This window comes from Engystomops pustulosus, chromosome 7, assembly GCF_040894005.1.
Source record: "Engystomops pustulosus chromosome 7, aEngPut4.maternal, whole genome shotgun sequence".
Classification (NCBI taxonomy): Eukaryota; Metazoa; Chordata; class Amphibia; order Anura; family Leptodactylidae; genus Engystomops; species Engystomops pustulosus.
This window is the reverse complement of record NC_092417.1, coordinates 58595393-58610771: the sequence shown is the minus strand read 5'-3', so window position 1 is coordinate 58610771 and position 15379 is coordinate 58595393. Positions and strand designations below refer to the sequence as shown.

General features: G+C 40.1%; 1 long non-coding RNA gene across 2 annotated transcripts in view; it reads left to right on the top strand.

Moving 5' to 3' along the window:
- Positions 1-15379, top strand: part of LOC140068791 (uncharacterized) — a 79183-nt gene that overhangs the window by 46676 nt on the left and 17128 nt on the right. The window lies entirely within an intron of this gene.

Below are 15379 nucleotides of genomic sequence, written 5' to 3'. Positions count from 1 at the left end.
ATCGACTAATTAAAGAAAGGAAAAGGTGCCAGGTTCATGGAGATATTACACAGATATAACACAAATATATGTATAGATGGAGATGTGCTGAATTCAACCATTTTGAAAGTATTTAACCCTTAAAGAACACATTTCTTTTTACTTCCTATGTGTTTCATCTTCCTCTCCATAACTTTTTGATTTTTTCATTAATGTAACTGTAACCGGGCTTGGTTTTTGTGGGATACACAAAACAAAAAAACAATGTTTATTGACTTATTTTAAGATCCATAACTTGTCCAAGAATAGAGCCATTGTGTGTGATTGGCAGCTTTTTTTATTGGTACTATTATAGGGTACTTACTGATTTTTGATATTTTTCGTATTTTATGTAGCATTATAGACACATATACTTCACATATACCACAAACTCTCTCTGTCCCTTTGTTTTCTTGATATTTAAAATGCCATACTTTACACATGTTTTAATGAATTAGAGGTTAAGTTTTCTAAATTGCACTGTACAAGTGCATGGGGCGCAGTGAAAAAAACCCAAAGAGTTACTCTAGCTGCACATAAATGTGTGAATTCTCAGGGTGCTAATAACAGTAACAAAGATTGCCCAAGCTGCTCGGTGGTTTCATCTATGTGCTGGTCCCTTTAAATGACTTCAGACCTATTTCTGCAAATCCTATACCTACTGAAGTTCTCTTCCCTCTATGGTTCCTTTTGACACTTCTGGCTCACATATACAATACAATACGACTTTATTGATCCCCAGGGGGCGGGATTATTTTGTACATAGTGTTCCGGCGATTGTTACACAGTTGGAGACAGTATAACAATACAAATACATAAATACTTCTAGAGGTTGTGTTCTAACATGTTGCTGGTTCCTTTGCCGCATACAAACATACTTACAGGACATTGAAATACAGCACAATACAGGTTACATGAACACACAATACTTTACATATGGGGAAGCAATTACAGTACAATACCAGTCACAATAACCCATAGACAAACACTAGACAGACATGTGTAGGGGATTTACACGTGGGGTGCCGGTGCAGCGCAAACAGTGTTGTGGTGCACTAGTGGTGTACTGCTACTGGTATTGGTTTGGCCAAAGAGACACCGTCTGTAGCTCCACTTTTGGAAAGTACAGGCGCTTAAGCTGCCTGGTTGTGGCTGCCACTGCAGCCTTGGTCAACGTTCCTCCTGACATGCGGTAAGGCTCTGGTTGTGATCACTAACATTTCAAGTACTTCGATAAAGCCACTACTGGTGCTCTTAGCTACACATGCACATTGGCCAATTCCTGGGAAACTCAGGAAACCCGATCATGGGTGTTATTTCTTTAAAAGGTGCCGGAAAAGATGCCTACAACATGTAAATTAAAATACATTCCATCATTTTGGGGAGGATCATTGAGGAGCAAGTATGATGTCATTGAGGAGCAAGTATCCTATCCAATATGGAGGTGTTCAGCTCATGTACCACATTGATCTAAATGTCACGGCCAGATTTAAAAACATAACACCCAGCACTTGTACTGATGGCAACACTGATAGCGGGTCTTATTGGCAGGTAGAAATCCAGCAGCTGTAGAAATATGCTCAAAAATTTATAAGTACAAACCACTAAAATCAGCATAACTGTATTTTTTTTATTGAAAAGTTTTTTTTTTTCCATAGACAAGCCAAAGTCAAAGTATTGCAGTAAAAATCTGCATAATTTTAAAGACTGGAAATTCCATTTTTATAGATTTTAAGCTCTTGTGGACAGGGCTCTCATTCCTGTTGTTTCACACGACTATGTTATCAATGTCTTTATTTATATATGTACTCCATGATTTGTACAGCGCCGCTCGGTCATGATACCGGTAGCACTATAGAAATAAAGATTTATAGACACATTGGGGCAGATTTACTTACCCGGTCCATTCGCGATCCAGCGGCGGGTTCTCTGCGGTGGATTCGGGTCCAGCCAGGATTCATTAAGGCAGTTCCTCTGACGTCCACCAGGTGGCGCTGCTGCGCTGAAGTTCCCCGGAATACACTCAAGTTCACCAGCCTATTCCTTGTGAAGGTAAATGCAAGCTCTGCAACACTTTTTGTTTTTTAAATGTGTTGCTTTTTCCGAATCCGTCGGGTTTTAGTTCGGCCACGCCCCCGATTTCCGTTGCGTGCATGCCAGCGCCGATGCGCCACAATCTGATCAAGTGCGCCAAAATCCCGGGGCAATACAGGGAAAATCATCGCAAATCGCAAATATTCGGGAAACACGTCAGGAAAACGCGAATCAGGCCCTTAGTAAATGACCCCCATTGGGTCACATTTACTAAGGGCCATGCGCCAGTTTTCTGTCAGACTTTGCACGTTCTTTCTAGTGGAAACTGCTTGCACAGGTATTTAAGAAGTGTCTGTCCCACAAATGTGTCGCACGTGAACCTTTTGTGGCACGGCTGCACTAGCCACCATGAGGCACAAATTAGGGGACATTCCAATGCTCAGTCCTTCTGCAAGATTTATCATGCAAAGTCCGACAGATTTGTGTTGCCATGTTAAAGGTGCACCAAAAAAAGAGTGGTGTACTCTGCCAGAACAGTTCACACTGTTGTAACACTGTTGTTAGTAAATGTTCCCCTTTTTTTCTTCAACATCCTAAATTTTGCTGTAAAAGCAGATACATACCATTCCCAAGAGTGACACTGTTTCTAGACAATTAGCTTCCTCTCCATTTTTAACAGAGCTTAAATGGCGGCCTTTTTAATTCATGTTATAAGTCATTGTTATATGTTATATTTGATAACTGTTTGTAGATTTTGCTGAGTTCGTGTTTTTGGCTAGACTGATGTTACTTCTCCTTAGTGGGCACGACAACGTTATTCACAAGCATCGTTTCTCAGTCTATGAGAACGGAGCTATTTCCTCTTTCACCAAGTTGTGCAATGACATTGGCACTCACAGCAGTTTGTCCTACTTGTGAGGTTAACGGCCAGTGAGATGCTACGGCAAGATAGTCAGACGGCTTCCATGTGAACTAAGAAGTGAATATCCTGCCTTTACCCAGCTCAGCAGATACTTAATCTCATCAAAAGGAGATTTTACTCTCTTCAAACCTCCCCTATGTGGTCTTTGTGGTTCAGGAGAGAAGCAGTTAGACCCTCATTTACTTCCTCCAGTAACAGTTACATGCAGAGAATGACACAAGCCGCAGATAGCAGTGGTAGATTATATAACACATGTACTTATGGCGGCCCAGTTATTCCCTGTCATGGTATAAACAGAACAATTAATTCATGACAATAGCAGCGAACATCTACAGAATGGATGATATTGCAGAAGGGAAGATGTAGTAGTACTGAGTGTGTTATTTAGAGGTGACTTACCAGTGATTTTTTATATGAATACTAATAAATGATCAGGTCATGTGTTAACGTGGTGAATATCAGTATTCTAGGATGTTACATTGAGCACCACAAATGTATATTCTGCTTAAGTTTGGATGGTAGTTTGCGCAGAATCTTATCTTTGTACCTCCTTCATAATACATGTCACTTCAATTGGGATTACTCACTTCCCAATATGATCCTGCCAATCTCTATAATGATGCCATCACCCACTAAGTAACAGAGAGAAGGCACCTAGTTAGACCGGTGATGCTACTTTATTTAATCGTATCTGTACTTTAAAAGAAATCTACCATCAAAATCAAGCAAGATAAACCAGGGACATATACCAATAGATCCAGGTATAGGGACAGTGGTAATCTTCTTATATTTGCTATCCACCGCCTCCTTTCTTGTAAAATCAGTTTTTAGAATTATTGTAATGAGGCTGATGGGCTCTGACAGGTGTAGAGCCCTTCAGTGATGTCTTTTCACTGGTTGTTACAATGAGCAGAACATGTCCCACACTGCCCGCTCTCTCTCCACCTCCCTCTGCTTGTAGCAACAACAGGAAGTGCGGGGGAAGGAGAGACCTGCTCTGCTCATTGTAACAGCCTGTGAAAAGACAATCGGTCACTTACCTCACATAGCAATGTCTGTATTTTGGCCATGTCTAGTGTTGCAGTTGGTCTTTTTAATGAACAGATGAGTCTGTAGTGTCATAAACAGCAGTATGGCCATGTTTACTACACAGAAGATCACCGTTAAATAATTTATCACAGATTGATGACTGAGTTTGCACACTAGAGTGTTGTAACTAAGGGGTGTAGAAACAGCAGTCACAAATCTTTTCAATGCATAAGGATCTCTAAAGGTCCCAGTGGTAGAAACAGTACTTAGTAAGTGGAGGTCTGTAAAAGATTATGGATTGGGACACAGAACCGTCAAGTGGCACCCATGGCAAAATGATTGTGGACAACTCTGTAGCAGTAGCCTCCATTACCTGCAGTGACTACTCTGGACTTTAGTGATACTAAAGATACTAAATAGGCACCTGGATAATTTCATACTGTTATCCATATGTGATGCAGAGAAGGGTGCAGGAACGTTGGAAAAAAGAAAAAAAATGACTGCCTAAAAATCCAGCAGAACCAAGCGGTTTGTAAGAAGTGGGCCTGTGCCACATGTGTGAGCAAACTGCTTAATAAACCAAATCAAGCGAGTGACAGTCTATCTTTTAGTTGCAGAACAAAAAGTAAATACCATAGCAAAATGTGACTTTTACAGAGAAAAAAATATCTCTCACCAGGGAGCCATTTGACAATTAAGAGTGTCATCAAATTAACAGGCGTGAGATCTCCAAGTTTAACTGTAAATAAAGATTCATGTGATTGAACAGGCAGCACCAAACTTCTCCTGCCAGATGCTGATCGGATAGCCTTGGGTTATGAATCTCGTCTCTATGTCACAGTTTGACAAATTCCTCTTGCTATTACTATTTGCAGGTAGGGATCGCAGTTGCGTCAGTAGGTGTAACAATGATGAGTGATAAAAAATTCCAGAATAGTGTAGACAGCAATCTAACTTACCTAGAGATTACCTAAAGTCATTTTTGTTTTCATTTCCACCTTATATTCCTCATTAAATATAGAAAACATCTTCAAATTTCTATGTAGCCAATCTTTATTAAGGTGTTTCTAGGGAAGATTACATACAATGGATGGCAAATTTACCTGGTTGGAAAGCAATAAGAAATGTTGTCAGGTTCCACACTTGAAATACAAAAATGGAACAGGTTTGAGAATAAGAATGGATATTGGAAAAACAATGGAGTAAAGGATGTCAGACATAAATTGTAAGGTTAAAGAGGTTGTTCAGCAAATAAATGTTATTGTTTGTGTAATGAAAAGTTCTACAATAACTCAATATATTTTCTGCATCAATCCCTCACAGTTTTCTATATCTCTTCATGCATTTACCAGGAAGATTAATAGTTGGTGGTTAACACACGGCTTATTACAAAGCATGGATCGTTAAAACACAAAGCTCTGATTACTCTCTGTGATATAACAAGCCGTGCACCTGTCTGACATCACATGACCATGCGCCTGTCTTTATCCACTTGATACAGACTATAATACACTCTGATAGTGGCCACACTCCCCTCCGTCCCGTCTCAGGTCTCTTGATGTATCCGGCAAGTGACCGCACTGAGAAGAAAAACCACTCCAGATCCGACCTGGCATAGTTTTGCGGAAAAACCTGTGAGCAACCCCGAACTTCATTTGGATTCGAGTCCAGGTCAGGGTTTGGCTCAACCCTTTGCTGTTAAAACTCACTATCAGTGCTGGAACTGGTTGTGGGTGTTAACTGTTCAAAGGGTGCTGCCATTTTGGAGAGGATTATTGCTCCTCAATGAGGATGGGGAGAATCCTTGCTCTGCTGATACTAGTGCCATTTCACGCATCCATAACAATTTAAATTCAGCTGTCAATTTTGCCAGCGGCATTTAAACAGTTAACTCCTGTGATCACGAGTCATCACGAGTTTTACTGATTGGTTTCTGAAACCGGACTCAAACAGGGTTTTTAAATTTGGATTTGGCCAAACTCAAATTGTTACGGCTCATCATCCATAGTTTCTCTTTTTAGAACAAAAGAGTACTCCTCCCTCAGTCACTTAATTATCATAAATAACAAAAAAAGGGTTTCCTGACCCCAGATCAGCACCTGTTGAGAATTCACTTTGATGCTTCAGTAAGTTTCATAGTAATTGTTGTAAATGCATGGCCACATACTCATAGTCATTCCGAACGTCAAGACAAGTCAAATTCCTACCCCTTTATCGATAAGGACCCCAGAAGTGACCTTAACATATTTCTGCCCTGTACATAGGATCCGCTATTAAGGTCTGTAATGGGAATACCACTTGAAGCCATATAAATAGATTTAAATTTGGCGTAGTAGGCTGGGACTTTTAGTTCTACGACATCTGCCTGGTTCTCCCGTGGCATGGGCGTGATTCGGAGAGTGTAGGTTACGTGTACAGACTGGAAAATAATACATCTGTCAGGCAGTAAAATACTTTTAAATCAATTGCTTGACTTTTTTGTGCTGTAAGTGCACTGGCTCTAGTACAGTGCCCCACTGAGTTCCATTACTCCTACAGAACCCGTAAGTGAGCTTATTTTGTAAAGGAAGAATTCTTTATCATCTCTGCGCAGGGAACTGCACTCACAAGCTTATTACTGCAAGCTCAGCACACCGCTCGGTGGGCTAAATCACTATTTACTGCTTTCTGACTGTATTTACCGTGCCTCAATGCCAAGCCCTATTATATCCTTCCCAAAGATTGGGTGGATTTTTTTCAAAATTTTAAAAAAGTCCTTTTTTTCTGTATGTTTCTGTGGCCAAATCTGCCAGTGTATGTAGTGCTCATTGCCAGCGGCCTAACTGTACCAATGTTTAATCACATTGTAACACAGCTAGACGTTGCTATGAATACGATTGCAATGCTCAGTCTATTTTTCTGTATATCTGTAGTGGATGTTTCCTCGCATTAGAAATGCCATTAAATAAATTGTAGAGATTATTTTTATTACTTTTATTGAATCAGATTACTCTCTGTACTGAGATAAGAACAATAATTTGATCTAAAGTTCCCATTTATAGGTTATATTATTTGTATAAACAATAAATTATACATTTTATCTTATCTTAACATTACTTATCCTGTCCTGAGTTGCAATCTGTAGTATATTCCAGAACTGCACTCAATTTTCTGCAAGTGGAGTCACTGGGGGTCATTTGGGCCCGATTTGTGTTTTCCCGACGTGTTACCCGAAAATTTCTCATTTGCGCCGATTTTTCATGAATTGCCCCGGGATTTTGCTGCACGCGATCGGATTGTGGCGCATCAGCGCCGGCATGCACGCATGGAAATCGGGGGGCGTGGCCGAAAGAAAACCCAACGGATTCGGAAAAACCGCAGCATTAAAAAAAAAAAAGTGTCGCGGGACTTGCACTTACCTTCACCAGGAATAGACCGGTGAAGTTCAGGGCATTCCAGCGGGCCTCGGGAACCTCAGCACAGCAGCGCCACCTGGTGGACGCCGGAGGAACTACCTTAGTGAATCCCAGCCGGACCCGAATCCACCACAGAGAACGCGCCGCTGGATCGCGAATGGACCAGGTAAGTAAAGCTGCCCCAATGTGTACATACATTACATTACTTATCCTGTACTGATCCTGAGATACATCCAGTAATATTCTCCAGAGAAGCACTCAATGTACCGCTGGTGGAGTCACTATGTAGATACATGAACTTACTTATCCTGTACTTATCCCGAGTTACATCCTTTAGATCTTCCATTAAAATATATCATATAAAACATAACAATAACACAAAACATAAACCAAACATTATATACAATATATACAAAATATTTACAATAATTCATCTACTGGTCCAGCCGCACTAACACCTAGCACACCTTTTTTTTTAATACACATACACCTATTAAATAATATCAAATGCCACCCCGCTACATCATAAACCAAACCCTTTAACAGCCGGCAGAGACGCAGCCATGCGCTCGACCCGCAATTGCATACTATGGCGCGGCCACTGCTGACGTCATACTATGCGCCAACCTGAAGATAACATGGCGGCGTCTATGCCGACTGTTACCGAAGACAAAAGAGGAGCCGCGCTGCGTTTCTTTTTTTTATTGACATGAGTATAAGCAAGGTGAGGTTTTTCAGCACTTTTTTGTGCTAAAAAACTCGGTTTATACACGGAGTATATACGGTACCTACAAATACAACTTAAGTACAAACCTTAAGGTTACATTCCCACTGCCGTGAGCCCGCCGCAGCGTAGCAAGGCGGGCACGCGGCAGCACGGGGAGAGGAGGAGGAGGTGAGCACAGCTCACCCCCGCCCCTCTCCATTGCGATGTGTGGCCACGGCGCCGTAATACGGGAAAAGATAGGACATGTCCTATCTTTACCCGGGCTACGGAGCGTTACGGTGCCGTACGTGTGCTGTACCGTACCGCTCCCGTAGGGCGACGCGAGCCCATAGAAGGGTTATGGGTCACGTATATCGGCCGCATATACGTCGGCCGTATATACGTCCCCCATACTGTAATGTGAATGCAGCCTAAGAACGTATCCTGTACGTTACTGCCTGTGATTCTATGATTTGGTGAATTTACAGGGCTAATTGTTATCTAATGTTATTTATATATGCAGCACCCTTTGGGAACTGTGTAACAGATCACTGTATAAAAGTATATCACTGTATAACAGGTCACTATATGGTACTAGATAAAACTGTTATATTGTGGCCAATACAAATGTTATTATTTTTGTGTCATACAGTACATAGCACTGTTATTTGGTCACTATACAATACTTTACAGCACTGATATTTGGTAACTTCATAGTACTAGATCCTTTTACCACCTCACACATATAACGATGAATATACCATCATGTAAAGGCTGCTTCACAGATTCTGGGGAAGTTTCCATCTTGCACCCACAGTTAACTGAGATATCAGTGCTAGTGTCTGGCCATTGTAATCCTCTCCACTGTCAGAGAGAAGATCCAGGAGCTGAGGAGGGGGTGTGTGTTATCTTCCCTGGCCAATCACTAGCAGCTCCTGTTTACATGAACAGGATGTTCTCTTTATGCTCATCTACAGGCCATTTTCACATGCACTTACATTCTTTTAACATTGTGTTTAATAGTGTGTTTATGCACACACCGCATAAACACGTGTTAACATAGTATTGACATTGTGTTTAAATAAAGTAAATGTAAAACTTGAATGCAATCAGATGGAGTACACTGTCTGTTCATTGTTAGCATAGTTACTACTACTTGGGAAGTGTTAACCCTTATTTTACTCCTAAGAAAAAGTAAAGAACCATTTTTTCCCTTCCCTTTCCCATCATTTCCCTTTTCATGCTGCAACTACCCCCACACACATAATTGATATCAATCACTAACAACAATATTAATAGTAATCTTTTTTATATAGAGCTATCATATGCCGCAGCCCTGTACAGATCATGGAATACACATACAAACAAAATAATACATTAGAGAGAAATAATATAGTAATCAGCTTAAACAGTGGAAAAGAGGGCCCTGCTCTCAAGAGCTTACAATCTATGAACATAGTAAACTGCATTTCCCCACAACAGCATAAGGGCAATAAAGTAAGTTCCTATTCGCTTATAAGAAGCATTTAGCTTGAAAGAGCGCAGTACATGGATCATGGAAATTAGGTAGGATCTCCACACCCTAAGCAATAGTGGAAAGTCGTCATTCCTGGGTCATATGGGGGTACTTCATAGATCATTGAAATTTCAAGGGTCATGACACATTTTTACTAAGTTACATATATCCTAGACATAAAACAACCCTCTCCCCATATCATTTAACAATTCTCTTTAACTTTATGAAAAAAAGTGCCATTAAATGAAGAGGAGCGGAATTTGCACTGCCAAGAGTGACATCAGGAGCTGTCAGTGGATTCATACAATTTGGCTGTTAGACCTTTGCTTGTTCCAGCAGAATTGGTTGATAATTCTCACCTCTGCCATCTGTAAGCTCAGAAGCTACATCCAGATCCTGAGTTCGGGACAGAGCCAGCCTGATTATAAGCCAGCTCCCTCGCTATTTCAGCACCCATATTTTATCTTCATGTGCTGAAGAAATGCTCTCGTCTTCAATAACACATGTATAAAGTATATATCTGAAATTGAGACCGTATTCGCCATGTTCTATTCTAGTATCCACTTGAAGGCTTGTGCATATCCCTTCTGATGTTGACTGTACCATGAGAAATAATTTATCTTTATGTATGGAACTTCCATTAAACTTCATGTAGTATTAGAAAGCGTCAATGGTGACCTTACTCTGTAACTCTGGGATACTGAATACCAACCACTTGAGGCGGTTTCATACTGCCATGATTAGTCCATGAATCAGTGTCCCACCATGGACTTACCACACTGCTGAGGGCAGGACATATCACTACGATGAAAGGAGTCCCTGCTTCCCCACTATAATAATGATTGCAGTTTGGCACTGCTGATAACATTCAATCATATATCACTATGATGCAAGGAGTCCCATCCCTAGTAGTTTTGCTGGTCTGTGAAACCGGACACTGCACGGTCCTTGATTCAACAACCTACTATGGCAGTGTGAAACTGACCTTTAACAGAATTACTACCAAGTTAATTGGTAATCCAAGTTGAGTGGCAGAATTTTCAGAAAAAAGCATGCTCCTTCTAAAGCCCCTTTCACACTTTTTCACATGTGTGTTCTGTGTGTTTTTGATGTGCACTCACATTCATTGCACTCTGTCCCTTTGTATCCAATGGGTAGACTAGCATTTGTTTTCACGCACACACAAGAGCTTTTTCTAACACACGTTAAAATTTCAGCATGCTCTACTTTTGTCCGTAAAAACCGGACTACACAAGAGACGCAGCAAAAACGCATTTCACTTTGAGAGACATGCAAGTGCAATGCATATTTCACTGATCAATTGCCATACTGTAGAAAAGATAGACCACAGTCATGAGACTTTTTGACGCATGTTATCTGCGGTCCCTAAAAGCTTCATTGTTCAGTCTACATGCATTTAGATTGACCACACATAATAAATAATAATAAATCCTTTATTTATTTTGCACACAGATTATGCAGTGCTGCACAGAGTTTGCCAAATTGGTCACTGTCCCCATGGGGTTCACAATCTAATCAACCTACCAGTATGTTTTTGGAGTGTGGGAGGAAACCAGAGGACCCCCATACAAACACAGAGAGAACATACAAACTCTTTGCAGATGTTGACCTTGAACCCAGGTCCCCAGTGCTGCAAGGCAGAAGTGCTACCCACTCAGCCACCATGCTGCCCCATTAATGCTCAGACTTATCATAATAAATCAGGTTATACATAAACATAAGAAACAAAACTTGAAATTTAGGAGATTATGTCTAACACATGCAGTTTCTACAATGTTATAGCCTGGCACATCACATTTACAGGAAATAATAGCCATCGTTTATCACTAGGGATCTTTTGCATTGATTCTGATATTCTGTTTGGATGAGATGGCAGATATGGGACATGCTATCTAGCATTAAGTTAAGGAGAGTCACCGGCTGAAGGTCAGTGATCTAATTTTTACGTAAATTAAAAAAAAATTGAAATTGAAGAACATTTAAGTATTTCATTCATCAGAGAATCTGACTATAAACCTGACTTCTACATGTAACATGTATTTCCCAAAATCTCAGCAGATACCAGATCATCACTGTGCTCCATTTCCACTTTCACAGCAAGGAACTAAACAAAACCGCGGCAACGCTCTCAGGGTAAACACAAGCCCCTTCCTCGGTCCTGACAGCTTATTTTCTTTATTTGCTAAACAAAATGATAAAAAAAAATGACTGATACTCTCGGCATTTTCACTGGAGCCTCCAACTCTGATCAGTTATCTGGATAATTAGGCTCTATCAGTAAGGAAGCAGATAGGAGAAATCTGATATTAATCCGTCCCTCTTAATAGTAATACTGGAGCACTGATGTGAGGAAAGCAGAGCTGCCATTCTAATCCTCTACCGACCTACGGCATCAACATACTGTATCTCATTTATTCCAGAAGTGGTTGCAGACTTACTGTACAATCAATGCATTATGCAATTCTTTAATAAAAAGAAAATAACTTACAACATTTTAAAAATGTACAAAATCTTCAAAAACTTTCCAAGGTAGAAAATTAAAGATGGTCATTGGTCACCCAAAAGTAGTTAAAATTGGTTAAATGAAACCTTCCATCAAAATCCAGCATGATAAACCAGGGACACTTACTCATAGATCCCTGCGACAGTGGTAATGTTCTAATATTTGTTATCCTTGATCTCCTTCCTTCTAAAAACAACTTTTAAAATTGTGCTAATGAGGCTGGGAGGCTACCCTAACCCCTTTGTGATCTGGATTTAAAGGCTGTTACCCTCCCCTGCTTCCTCAGCACTTGCAGTGAACAGCAAGTGCTCACTGCACAAGTGCTGAAGAAGCAGGGGGAAGGGGAGACAGTGTAAAAGCTGGTAAAGCCTTGACATGCAAAATACAAAGTACAGTCTGTTTAAGTAAAAAGTATGGCCATTCTTACCTTTCTGATCAACATGTGTTATACATAGTATCAAAGGAAAGATCTGATTTAGCTTCATTCCTGCCAAAAGTGCAACCACAGACAATGGAAAACCTTATTCATCGAATAATATGGACATAAACCATAATTAGGAGTGCCCACTGTAGGATAGAGTCAGGGTGCTAGCTCTATCAACCTTGCAAATTTTTAGTAGATAGGACTCTAAAAACCCCTGTAAATCACCTAACAAGATAAAAAGATAATGAGGTGCCCAGTTGATTGGAGGCAATTGTGCAATTATTCCATGCTACGATCAAGAGTTATGGAGTTTAATAAAAAAAAAGCTTTGACATAAAGGTAAGTCACTGAGGGGAGAGGTAGAAGGAGAACATCTTCCTCTTAGTGACATCACAGCCAGGGGATGGGAGCAAAAAGTGGGTTCAAATTAGAAAGTCCAAGAAACTCCCCTTGTCAGTTTTGGAGGCACCATCTCAATTGGACAGGCTGTCCAAAAGTTCTACTACCAAACCTCCTGACCCAATGGGGCTCATTTACTTACCTGGTCCAGTCGCGATCCCGCAGCACGTTCTCCGATGTTGATTCGGAGCTTGCCGGGATTCACTAAGGTTGTGCGCCTGATATCCACTAGGTGTTGCTGCTGCGCCAAGGTCCACCGGAGTTCACCTTCCTCTTCCCGGTGCAAGTAAGTGCGTGTCAAGCGACACATTTTTTTTTTAAATACCCGGTTTCTCCGTATCCTCCAATGCGACACAAAAATCCCGGGGCAAACCAGCGCAAACCGGTAATTTTCTGAAAACCCGATGACAATGAGCGATTTGGGCCCATAGTAAATTAGCCCCAATATGTCTTCTATTTCAGAAGTAAGGTCTACTTGTTTTATTCCCTTTGATTTTAAAACTGTTTTTGTCTATATTGTGTGTATATTGTGTGTAATTCTCTTTTTGAGAATTGTATATTTTTTACATCTGCACTGCACATCATTGTATTAAATCTATAAAAATTAATAAGTCTCTTATTTTGTATTACAGCATAAATGTAATTATATTTCTGCTTAATGACAGGTAAATCAGTACAGGTGAAATGTATCAGCCTTGTCATTGGTTGTTTTTAGGCTAATGCATTTATTCGCCTCAACATGTTAACAAGGATGTTTACACCCACAGACAACAAGCAGAGATTTTAGTCATAAGCCAGAGAACATTAACAACAAGACCTCTTGTCCTATTGAATGTTCATTTCCAGCCGCTAACATTTCTGGATTTACCCTCTGTGGATTGTCAGATATCCTTAAAATATTTCCAATGTCCAAGTCATAAACAAGAATTGACGAAAAACGGTATCAATGTTCACATTGCCCCAGTGTTTTTTGCATTGTGTGTATCTCATATTGTTGAATGCAAATGTTAAGCCATTCAGTTACAGGACAGTGAATCTAGAAAGAAGCTCAATGCTGCGTCTCCATAAACAGTGAAGGATTATGGAAATTTCCGGAGTTCTCATAGTCACAGGAAAATTGATATTCACACACAGAATATTTCAGCTTCTTCTGCACTCTCTGTGTTTTAATTTTGTTATTTCATTTCATGTTCGACTTCATTACCCAGTTTAACTAAAATAGAAGAGCTTCCTCTTTAGAACTGCCAGGATTTCTATATTATTGTGTGGTCTTATTGCATGCAGAAAAGATATAGTGTGATAGCATGGGAACATGAGCATACATGTTCTAAATAAACTACTATAGGAGGACTTGGGTAGATGATGCCCCACCTAGTATAACCAGGATCTGTATTTAAATTTTCCAGGTGATTTGTTGGTTCACAGGTCAAAGCAACTACTCATCCATAAGAATGAAGTAAGTGAGTCCCAACATGGAGACACAAAGAAGATGCTTTACAACAGTCGCTGTTGCTTAGAAAGATATGAAAGCACCAATAATAATCTTTCTACATATACTACGACTTCTAAAGACAGCTAGAGAACTACGAAATGGAAATCAAATTTCATTACCTACCACTGGTTTGTGTTAAGCAGCCAACGTTACAGTCTAGCCATAGCCTAACTTAGTATACAGGATTTAATATATGAGACACTAGAGATGTTTAAAAAACCTTTTAACGGTCTACCCTCATCTAAATTGACCATTTTCTCAGTAAAGTCCTTAAAACACTTGTCCACCTTTAGTAAATAATTGATATTGTTTGTGTAAGGAAAAGTTTTACAATATACTTTCTGTATCAATTCCTCACGGGTTTCTAGATCTCTGCTTGCTGCCCTGCTATAGAAAGCTTCTATGTTTAATCCCAGTGCATAGATTCTGTCCATGGTCATGTGATTTCACACAGGTGCACGAGCCGTTATTATCTCAAAGAGTAATCAATATATAACATGTACCATATATATAATACCATGTAATACCAATGGCTAGTACACTTGCATGTCCATCACATGACCATGGACTGATTTCTATCCACTGAAAATAGACAGATTGACCTGGGATCGAGATGGGGAGCTGAGCCCCTAGGCGTCCTATGTTTTAACAATAAAGCAGATTCCTTTTTCAACTCGGACTTCTGCATGGGTCTCGTCTGCTTGCTACTACATTGACAATTTCAGCACTACTAAATCTACATATTCAATAAAATAAACACATTAATCATAAGTAATACATAAGTACACTCTGCTGTGTCAAAAATTGACAATTTGTATATATAATAACCTCCTTCAGCCTCCATCTTTGACAACGCTGGTTACAGCCATACATGGGATGATTGCAGTTCTTTAACATGCTACGATGTAACAACCAATGTC